The 9,728-nt window shown below is 31.5% G+C and overlaps 1 non-coding gene across 1 annotated transcript; it reads right to left on the reverse strand.

The window, feature by feature from the left end:
• Window positions 1-4,220: 4,220 nt before the first annotated feature.
• Window positions 4,221-4,292, reverse strand: TRNAW-CCA (transfer RNA tryptophan (anticodon CCA)). Its single transcript has one exon. It is a non-coding gene; the product is annotated as a tRNA-Trp (tRNA).
• Between the last annotated feature and the right edge of the window lie 5,436 nt (window positions 4,293-9,728).

The raw sequence follows: 9,728 nt of genomic DNA on the forward strand, positions 1-9,728 counted from the left end.
TGAAAAATATAAAATAGAAAGGGTAAAATTAAAAATTAAAAATAGGGGAATAAAATTTAAATTAAACCAAAATAAGAGAGTAAAACCACATTTAACTTTTAAGCCTATATTTTTTATAAGACTTCATGATCAAGTTAAACTTTCTTTCTATTATAGTCTGTCTTTTACTTTCTTGTATCTTTCTAGAAACAATGTTTACCTTTCTTATGAGCCAATGGCCGGTAGTCACTGGCGGAGCAAGGAATTTTTTTTTGAGTGGACCATAAATAATGATGGAGCTTAATTTTTTGTGGGAGGCCAATTTGTTTTGTGTATGAAAATATATATTTTTCTAAAAGCGACACTCATTTTGAAACGGAGGGAGTATATGTATATTTTAAAGTGCATGCACTTCCGACCAATGTATATTTATCTTCATGAGTTTAGTCTAGCCGTAAAAGATAGGTCTTAGATACGCATGGAAGTATCATCCACTCATCCAGGGTCGGTTTAATGATTATTAATAGTAAGTCGAGTTTAAAGTAATGTTGAAAATATGAGAACTTTTTCTTTATAGTACGATGTCTTTTGTTTATAAAATTTAATGAAAAATAATTTTTGTCAATGAATCTAAAGTAAAGGTTTCGGTGGTCTTATCCTTAAGTCAGATTTGTAGTCACCCTAAATATCTTCTTTATATAACAAAAAAAAAAAAGAACAACTAATGTATATTGTAGTATTTTTTTTCTTACAAATCATTAGAAGTGTATTTCAAAATTCATATTTTATAATACGTACTATCCAAAATAATTTTAGGGATGTGGAAAGGGTCTCCTAAATCGAGTTCCGTATAAAAACAAAAAATGAGAAAGTTGGTAAACAAACATTCCACTTCCATGCATGATTCGCGAATCATCGTTTTCAAGAAGAAGAAAAAAAAGATGATGCCTTCCATACTCAACCCATGGCCGTGACATGTGGACGGCGTGTGGCTCACACACACATCACAATACAACGATACTGTTTCTTTCTCAACCTTATTGTGCTGCTTATACATTTGACTTCCCATCCCATGATAGCAAAATGGGCAACAGTCGGTTCTACCAGCAATCTGTTAACCATATTGTTGCCTCTTAACTCATGTTGCTCAACTAGCTATATTTTGGTTCATAAAGAGTTGCACAACTACATAAATAATGATAAGTTGATGTTCATTTCTATTAATAAAGAAATTGATAAAAATCTTACCTTTAAACAATTTTTAAAAATGGTACAATAATTTAAGGAAATAAAAGTTTTTGAAACACCCCTTTTTGAATGGAGATCTCTATTTTTTAAAGAAGCAGAGAAAATCTACTCTCATTAGTTAATATTTAGGCATAAAATTTGAAGGTTATTGTTAGGCAAACGAATTATTTAGTCATTATTTGATGCAAATTAGGACTCCAATTTTTTTTGGTGTTGCTGGTTTAAAGTGAACAACTTGGAGTGTTTATTTAAGTGAACAACTTGGAGTGTTTATTTTAAAAAGTAGGGTTGACTTAGTGATTTGATCTAAAAATGAAGGATTGTGATTTATGAACAACTAAAAAGAGTTGTAAGTAGGGTTGGGAATAGGTCAGGCCAGGTCAGGCTTTTATAGGCCTATTTTTTTGGTCTGGCCTGGCCTATTTAAAAGTATGGCCTGGCCTGAAAGTCTATTTACAGGCCTACTTACTATTAAAGTCACTAAACATTCCATTTTATCTACTTTTAAATAGGTTTAATAGGCCTCAAAGCCTATTTCAGTGTAAGACTTATCTATCACTACTATAAGGTCTTAAAAGCCTATTTCACTATAAAGCTTTAAAGTCTATTTAAAAAGTCCACTATGAAGCCTAACATGCATAAACAGGTCGGCCTATTAGGCTTCATAGGCTTTTTTGATAGCCTAAGCCTGACCTATTTACTTAAATAGGCTTTTTAAAAAGCCTAAGTCTAACCTTTTTAATAAACAGGCCAAACCAGGCTTAAACAGCCCAGGCCATAGGCCCCTGTAGGCCGGCCTGGCCTATTCCCAACCCTAGTTGTAAGTATATGTACATCGTATGTCTTTTACAAGTTTCTAGCCTTTGGACACCAAGGTGAAGAAATAAATTATTAAAAAATAAAATACTACATGGATGGATATAGTATACACGTTGTTGTCCGACAACTTACATGTTGTCCAAATATTTTTTCCAAAAATTAAGGATTAAAATGATTACAAAGTTGTCTTGAGTTTAACTCAATTAGTATGAATATTGTATGATATATATAGGGATCAAGGTTTAAATTTCGGACACCCATTTATTCTTTTTAAAAGGAGAATTTTTAGTCACCGGCTATTTGAAGAAAAAAAAATGTTAATAAGCGGTTGAAATCATGCTTCTAAATCCGTTTTTACTTATACTTATATCTTAGTAAGCGGTTGTCACGGATATTTAGTTTTTCTTGAGTTTTTATGTAGTTTCTCCATCTGACAATGTTGTTTCGTTCGTCGTATTGGTATTGGTGTTGTTGTTGGATTTTCCGTCTTCTTAAGATGTATTAGAATATAGTTAGTTAGAGTGTTTGAGAAGTTTGGTTAAGAGTTAGTTAGAGTTAGTTACACAACTAAACTCTATATATAGGAACACTCATGTACCATTTCAATTATCTTTTTATACAATTGTTTCTTGGTAATGACTCCTAGAGAGAATTACAAAATCTATCTTTCCATTGCATTTGACCTAGAACCATGGAATCCTTTGATTCATAACAAGGTGTTTGGTCTGTTTCAAATTGATTGATTTTATTCGTATGGTTTTATTACAAATTCAAGTAATGACTTTGACATTCTTAACGTTACATATCCGGAGACATGATATTTATAAACACATTTGTTGGCATTTTTTCATTTTTTTCTATAAACTTAAATGATGTGAGTTTGTTTACAAGTTCATCCATTTCAATTTTATAGACTTTGATCTTTGCATTGTTCTCAATCAATATGCATCACTTACTAGATACATAGAAAAATACTAGTGAGATATTTTTCCTTTCATGGAGAGGTTATATTGAAACATATGTAATGCTTATCCAAAACAAAAAAGATATATAATGCTATTGGTTCCCACAATAGTGTCATTCCAAAAGTACCACGGCTCTGGACAGATAAATGTGGAGAGAAATGTGAGTGTGAGAATAATTCGGCTCTGGACGGTTTACTTTTCACCAAACAAGCGGGCATGTCAATAATATGGTTTTAAGCAGCATGACCTTTTTCATTTTTAATTTTCGCATTTCGTATGGGAAAGGTTAATCCTAAAAATTCTGAAAATTTCATACTATCTTCCAACAATTTAAAAATTTTGAAAATTAATTTTAAAAAATTAAAAAAATTCAGATAATTTTTTTTTAAAATTCTTTAATTCATTTATTAAATGTTAGAATTTTTTTTTGAAAAAATGAAAAAAAAATTGTTCAAAATTTTATTTCAAAAACCTTATTTTTCAGAATTTTATTTTCTTAGAAAAATAAAAAACTTTAATTTCAAAATATTTTTTTTAGGATTTTTATTTTATTTTTCAGAATATCTTATTTTATTATGAAATTAAAAAAATATATTCTAACATTCAATAAATGAATGACAGAATTTTAAAAAAAAAAATATCTGAATTTTTTTCGATTTTTTTAATTTCTGAAAATTAATTTTCAGAATTTTTAAATTGTTGGAAGATAGTGTGAAGAAAAATCTAGTGTTGAGAGAGCATGTTAAGAATATGTTCTTCACTTAATCTAATCATTGAACCCAACTTTCCCATGGTAAAAAATGATTAACTTTTCCCATCTGAACACACACCTTCTCACAATCCCTCCTTCTCATCATTTATTCACGGACACACATATATAAAACCATATATAATTGGCAAGCATTTATAACTTACCTTTGCCACATTGGGATTAGAGATGTACATTGTGTAGCTATGGAATCAGATTCTAAAACTGTGCATATGGCTATGGTATTTATCTTCTGTTAAGTTAAAAACTCATAACACAATACTGATTTTCTAAAAACACTTAATATTGGATTAAGTCATGTTCCACTTCGTGTGGCATTTTGTGTACTTTGGCAGAGGGAAAGTAGAATTATCCATGTTTAAGGTTTTGAGTGGAAAGTGATGATTTTTCTTACAAAAGATGCACACAGTAATGTGGCAAAATCCAAAGAATAAAAAATATGAACCTGACATGAATCGAACACGCAACCTTCTGATCTGGAGTCAGACGCGCTACCATTGCGCCACAGATCCTTGATGATATTCGTTCAGCTATGGCGGTATATATATAACATAGAATTGTATCATTCATGCATCTCTATCGTAATTGGACTGATTTCTATAAATATATATGCACATCACATTTGTAGATTTGGGTCATCATTTACCCAAATAAGTAGATCAACTAACAACTACAAGGAAATTTTATCAAATAAATCATAAAAAAAAGAGAAGGAAGAAACCAGACAAACATGTGATAATTAATTTGCCAATGATCCTGCAATTGGTAAAAAATCATTTTAGCAATATCTTCAGTTTTCATTTTCCAAAACTAACTCATACTACGTGACATATATACTTTCTTATGTGTGTGTTTTCACACACTCTTTGAGTCTGACAAACTCTTTCTCTAATCAAGCGAATTAACTTAACTGGTTAATTTCAATTAAAAAAATCATTTACAACTACCCGACTAAATCCAATAGCTAGAACAATCATTAATCAATATTTTTGGTTTATTTTTTCTTAAAAAAAAATGTTTGATCGAGTATTGGGCCAAAGTTCAAGACTATAATTTTGTGGCTTTAGTTTAATCCGAATAACGTTTCTCTCTTTAAACCTCCTGATATTTTTTAAGCCCCAAAATACGCATCCGATAATTATAAACGGGATGTATATTTTTTTTAAAAATGTACACCCAGTAAATAACTACCGGATATACATTTAGGAGGCCTTAAGATATTGGGGGCATAAAAAGAAACGTCCTAAGCCGGAGACCCCAAGTTAATTTGTACCCTTACCATTACAAGTTATAACTTTTTTTTATATATATCGTGGATCAGGTTATACCTTATTCAACATGCTAACTAAATTAATTAAATGAAACCTTATCTATTCCATGCTAGATGAAAATAGAAAGCAGCCCTTTCAATCACTGTGAATGTATTTTTCAGTAGAGTGTTACTCGCTTCCAACCTTGTGAATGCCAGTTTATTAGAAAATTGTTCTTCTTCTTTTCAAAATTGTTCATTTTTTGAAAAAATATCTAATTTGAGTTAACTCACACTCAGTTTTTTTCAACATGAATTAACTCATGTTGAACATTTTTCAGCGTGAGTTAACTCATGTAGGCACTTTAAAAATCGATGAATGAGCAAAAATAAAAGGGAAAGAGCAATTGTCAGTTTATTATGCGACAGCGGAGGCTCCCTCAAAAAAAAAAAAAAAAGGCGACAGTGGAGGCCCATTTTGATATTCAAAATGGCCAACTCAATAATACAGTAATGAGTGAGGCTCTCCGCACCCCCATATTGCTCCAAAAGCCCCTCTACCACCTGAAGCTATCTTATGGTATCATATTTTTTACTCTAAAATCTTAGAGTAGTGGTATTTGAACAATTCATTTTAGACAACTTATGTGACAATTTCTTTTTCTCTCTCTTTTCATTGGTCAAAAACAATGGAGAGAGAAAAAGGAAGAGAGAAAATAAGAGTATAATGTGAGTATGAGAGAAAAAGTTGTCAAAAGGGTGTCACAAAGTGGTTGTACAAATATCATTTCTCTAAATGAGAAATGATATTTGTACAACCATTTTGCTACAACTTTTTGACAACTTTCTCTCTCATACTCACATGATGTTATTATCCTCTCTCTTCCTTTTTCTCTCTCCATTGTTTTTGACCAATCAAAAAAGAGAAAAACAAAGTTGTCACCAAAGTTGTCATTAAATGGATGTACAAATATCATTGCTCAATGTAAATACATATAAGTTCAAATAAGTTATTCTAAACAAGACTTCTAATTCATTCCCGCATTTCCACGGTGGTTATTAGACAACTTCATAGTTAGTGGCGGAGTTGACATATGGGTTAAGGTCCTACTTACTTACAAGGAGAATGAGAGGTTAGGTTTTTTTTTTTTTTTTTTTTTTTTTTTTTTGCGGTGTGTCGGTCTCAAACGTAGGTCACATCTATTTTTCAACCATGTTACTTCTAGGAAAACCGACAATGATATGTTAGGCTTGGTACCGCGTTTCATTAGCAAGGTATGATAGATTTTTTTGTGACTACAAAGTTCAATGACTCTCTCTTTGTTTTTTTGGTCAAGTAGCCTATGGGTAGACTCGAACATCTTAAGTATGAAGGAGTAGAAAAGCTAAAGTTCGAACCCCAACATCTACATATCAATATCCTTACAACTACCAACTGAGATGTACTTACAAGACGTAAAATTTTATCTTCAAATTGATTAAGTCATTCACATTGATACTAACATTTGTTTTAGCTGCTGGTGCCCAATTTTGTGTTGCTGATTGTGGTCTCATTGAAACATCTAATCATTTGTTTATTCATTGTAATTTTTTTGGTTCGGTTTGGAGTGCTATTTTTCAATGGATTGGTATAGTTACGGTCGTGCCTAAGAACGTTCAAAGGCATTTTAAGCAGTTCAGTTATTTATGCGGTGTCTCTAAGACGAAGCAATCGATACTTCAGGTGATATGGTTTGCGACTATGTGGGAGATTTGGAAGGAAAGGAATAATAGGATTTTTAATGCCAAGGTTGGCTATATTATACAAGTGGTGGACAGGATTAAGTTGCTAACTTTCCAGTGGTTGAAGGTGAAGTTTGTCACTCTTCCCTTTAACTATCATGGTTGGTGGCTTAGTCCATTTACTTTACTAGGAATAGGTTAACGGGTGTTTTTGGTGGTAAGCTGTGTTGTGGTGCTTGCTATTGTTGTTCTTGTAAATTTCATACTTTGTATCTTTTTTAAGGCTTTTATTCCTTTGCACACCTTGTGCTAGGAAGTAGAGCTGTCAAAACGGGCGGCCCAGCCCTAACGGGCTTCGGGCTTTATCGGGCCGGCCAAAAAAATCCGGTTGAAAAAACGGGCTTGAAATATACTACCCGAGCCCGGGCTAACGGGCCGGCCCGTATTAAAAATCACATTTTTTTTTTATATAAAAAAGTACTATAAAATACTCCTATAGATTTTTTTATAAATAAATTTTTATTATGTTTAAATAATGTTTAGCACAAAAAAAATTGTAAACATTTTCGTACACTAGTCGTAAACTAAAACGGCAAGGAAAACAATTTTAAATAAATTAGATACGTTATGGTTATAGATATTTACTTCCCTAAATAACGAAACGAGTAAATATAATTTTATATTACATTCATATGTGTTAATTCATTGAATCTTCACTTTTATAATCAACTAAGTAAAGAATTATTTGAAAAATATATATAATTTATAGAAATTTTTTGTTATGTGGGCTAACGGGCTACCCGCGGCCCTTTCGGGCTAGCCCTAACGGGTACCAGACTTTTTAGGGCCGGGCTAAAAAGCCCTATTAAATTTCGGACTCAATATTTAAGGTCCAAACCCTATAATTAATCGGGCTAAACGGGCCGGACCTTACTACTAGGAAGGCCTTTGTTGTGGTAATATATCTCATTTTAGTTTCTTAAAAAAACATTTAATAATGTCTTCAATTGGATCAAGGTCCATTTAGATATTTTCGGACCTCATTTGTATAAATTACTCGGATCATATTTCATATTTCTTTTTCAAAACCAAACTAAAGTGCATATACGAACTTTAATACTTATTATTTTTGTTTCGTTATGAGATATTACATTATTATATTATATGTTGATTTTTATGCTTTCAATAATACTTATAAGTTAATTTTATATATATTTTACTATTTCATGTGTTCAACATAACTGGTCATTCCCTTCAACAAAAAAAAACATAACTGGTCATTATAATTCCTTAATGTTATTTTTAGTATGTTATAGGTTTAAATATGTAAATCGTTTCTGTAAGTTCGTGTGTTTTTGGTTTTCGTCTCTGTATCTTTTTTTGTTCTAAAACAAACCTTGTAAGTTATAAACGTTTTGATTTTCGTCCTCCCATCAGCATCTGTTATAAAAATGCTGATGTGTCCAACGGTGACTGACGTGGCAAAACAAACTTATGTGTTTCCACGAAAGATTATAGGGATCAAAATCAAAAACGAAAAACTACATAAGGACGAAATTAAAAATCACTAAGTTACAAAATTTGAAATTAAAAATCCTTGATGTTTCCATCCTCTTCCTTCTTCTTCTATATTCTTCTTCTTCTTCTTCTTCTTCTTCTTCTTCTGCTCAGACTCTCTTCACTGTGAACTTGTAAATATACCATTTGTAACTTCTCCTGATTTGTATCATGATTTCTCCATTCACCAAACATATACTTCATCATTTTGAGGTCAAAACTTGTCCAATTTTTTGTCCTACGTAACATGAGTAAGTACATGTTTATGGGAGAAAATTTAGAAAAAGGTGATAACATTATTCAACAATATCATTTGCTTAACTTATCCAATCATTATTCAAAATCATAATTGTATTGCAATTTTCTTGGGCATCTTCTTTATGTCAGTTGCTTAACATTGTAAATTTAATCAACAATAAAGAACTTCTACCATATGAAATGAAAATTGTGGTATTGATTGATAATTTATGAGCTTGAAGCACTCACAGTGGAAGAAAATGGAAACCGAAAAGAGAGAAATGACACCAGAGTTGCAAGAACTCCTAGACCAGAGTTACAAGAACTCGGGCAACTTTATATTGTTCAATTATAAGCGGAACTCTCTCTGATTTAAGAGCAATACTTCTCTGGTCATGCTTATCTCTCTGCGGATGTCTTGAATTATTTACTACTTGAATTTGAAATTTTCTTAAATCCCTAATGACTAATGAGTTAATATAAAAGTCATCAGTGATTTAAGAAGCGATAATTACTAATTTTCGTCTGAGGATGTAGCCTTTGATTGTAGGGTGAACCATATTGATTTTGTTGTGTTCTTGTGTGCTCTGTTTTCTAGGTTTTTTTATTTCATTTGTTTATGTGTTTATTTTGTTCTGTAAGTGTTTTTTTTGTTTTGCTCTTTCATCCACGTAAAACCATCTGCCACAAAACACTTACTAATTTTTAATAATGGATTCTCTTGTTGGATTTTCGTCTTCCTTAACGATGAGCTGGTGGTTCTCTTGTTGAGAGTTCTAAGGCCGGATTGATTTGTGGAAATATATCTTATATGGATTGTTTATTCAATTTGGTTTGATAAATTTAAAATGCAGCACAAGCTGAATTTGTATGAAATAATGTAAAAATGTCATAGTTGTTCATTTTTTAAAATAACACAAAGAGGATTGTTGTTAGAGATGAAGAAATTGGAGTTGGAGACGAAGAAGAAAAAATAGAGGTTGGAGATGAAGAAGAATAAAATTTTAAATTTCAAAATTTAATATTTACATTTTTTTCAATTTCATCCCTCTGCAATTTTGTGTTTTTGGTTTTGGTCCCTCAAATCTAGTCACTTATCATCTGTCAGTACACATAAGCGTGTTTTGCCATGTCATCGATTGCCACGTGTGACTCCATTTGCAAACAATGCGTTTTTGTAACG

Source organism: Medicago truncatula, chromosome 3 (genome assembly GCF_003473485.1).
Source record: "Medicago truncatula cultivar Jemalong A17 chromosome 3, MtrunA17r5.0-ANR, whole genome shotgun sequence".
Taxonomy (NCBI): domain Eukaryota; kingdom Viridiplantae; phylum Streptophyta; class Magnoliopsida; order Fabales; family Fabaceae; genus Medicago; species Medicago truncatula.